We start from the raw sequence: 1,556 nt of genomic DNA on the forward strand, positions 1-1,556 counted from the left end.
TTGGTGAACTGCCTAACCTAACCTAACCTAACCTAACCTAACCTAACCTAACCTAACCTAACCTAACCTAACCAGGCAGTTCACAAATTGCCTGAAAAAATAAGTCACTTTACAAATTGTCTGGATTCAGGTATTGACTGTAACATATATATATATATATATATATATAACCTAAATTCTGCGGTATTTGGAAAGTGGCAGTTTTGCATAATACTTGGAATAATTACATATGTACGATAATTTTACCAGAAGTACAATAATTTCAACCTGTGTAGTACGATAATATGGCCAAGACAATCTGGCAACGCTGAGTCTGCTGCCTGACAAAATAACCAGTCAGTGTGTCGCGTCTATAGGTGGTGTTAGTAAGCGTCTGTTTCAACTCCCAGCCTGACAGAATTTTTTATTTTTTTTTTTGTTTGTTTGTTTTTCTTTGTGTAACCACGCCTACACAGTGGCTGCCAAGGCTTACCCATGAGTTAAACCTTCTTTAGTTGGTAATGAGGAAGGCCTGGGCTCTAGCAGTGGACACCCGAAGGCAGCAGTGGGTGAAAACAAGCAAAATTAAGAAAAGTTTGGCTGTGAGAAGGTGCTAGACAGCCAGCCATAGTGACGAGGAGGCACCACCACCATCACCACCACAGGGAAGGTAAGGTCAGGAAGTGTTAGAATAAATTTAGGTAACTTAACGTAAATTTTTAATGAATAACTGAACAATCCACGTTTTAACTCATTTGAACGCATCTCACCTAACCTCCAGCACAATATATTCCTGTCAGCCTCGTCTCGTTGCTAAAAACCGTAAAATTTAACTTAATGAGAATGTAAACAATCTGGGTCGTCTCTATTTATCAGCCATTATCTATCTTATCTGTGAGTGTTTTAAACCAATACTGTCGCAAAGCGGAGCCACATGACCACCAAGCTTTAATATCCGCTCGTTAGATATACCTGCCATTACTTAGTTTAAGTTTGGCGAGTGTTTAAATGAGTGAGAAAGGTTGGTCGTCCCCTCCACTGGCCCCCCACCGCCATCTTGGATAAGGCTCCCCAGCCCCCTCCGGTTCCAATATTATTTTTTTTTATTTCCTAAGTATTTTATTTCGGCTTGTAGCTAAGATTTTATGGTTTGTAAAAATATTTCGTTGTTTTTTAAGTTATTTGAGCGCGTGTGTTGCGTGAAAAGTGGTGATTTTGGCGTTGTTTTTGTGTAAATAAGAGGGCCGTTTTCGGCGTACTTTTTTTACGGTCCCAAACTAAATTTTTTATTTTAGCCTGTACTAGGTTCTTATTGGTTTTAAAAAATAGTTGGTGTTTTTTTAAGTGTGTTGCCGTCCCGCTCAGTGAAATGCGTGCACCGTACACTTGTTTTTATTCGTGTTAATTCCAATAATATTGAATTTTTTTTTTCGGTAGATTTTTTTATTTGTGCTTGTAGCTCACTTTAAATGGTTTTAGAAAATAGTTCAGATTTTTTAAAGTGTTTTCCGTTATGTTTAAGCCAGAATGGGTGGACATTTGAAAGATTTTAAATGGGGTGAAGGTTCCAACAGTTT

The 1,556-nt window shown here is 38.1% G+C and overlaps 1 long non-coding RNA gene across 1 annotated transcript in view; it reads left to right on the forward strand.

The window, feature by feature from the left end:
- The first annotated feature begins 215 nt into the window (after nucleotides 1-215).
- The window catches only part of LOC135106339 (uncharacterized), an 11,910-nt gene continuing 10,569 nt past the window's right edge, over nucleotides 216-1,556 (forward strand). Inside the window, exon 1 of the long non-coding RNA XR_010271269.1 lies at nucleotides 216-649. This is a non-coding gene — a long non-coding RNA (uncharacterized LOC135106339). The remainder of the gene's footprint in view (nucleotides 650-1,556) is intronic.

The sequence above is a fragment of the Scylla paramamosain genome, chromosome 13 (assembly GCF_035594125.1).
Source record: "Scylla paramamosain isolate STU-SP2022 chromosome 13, ASM3559412v1, whole genome shotgun sequence".
Classification (NCBI taxonomy): Eukaryota; Metazoa; Arthropoda; class Malacostraca; order Decapoda; family Portunidae; genus Scylla; species Scylla paramamosain.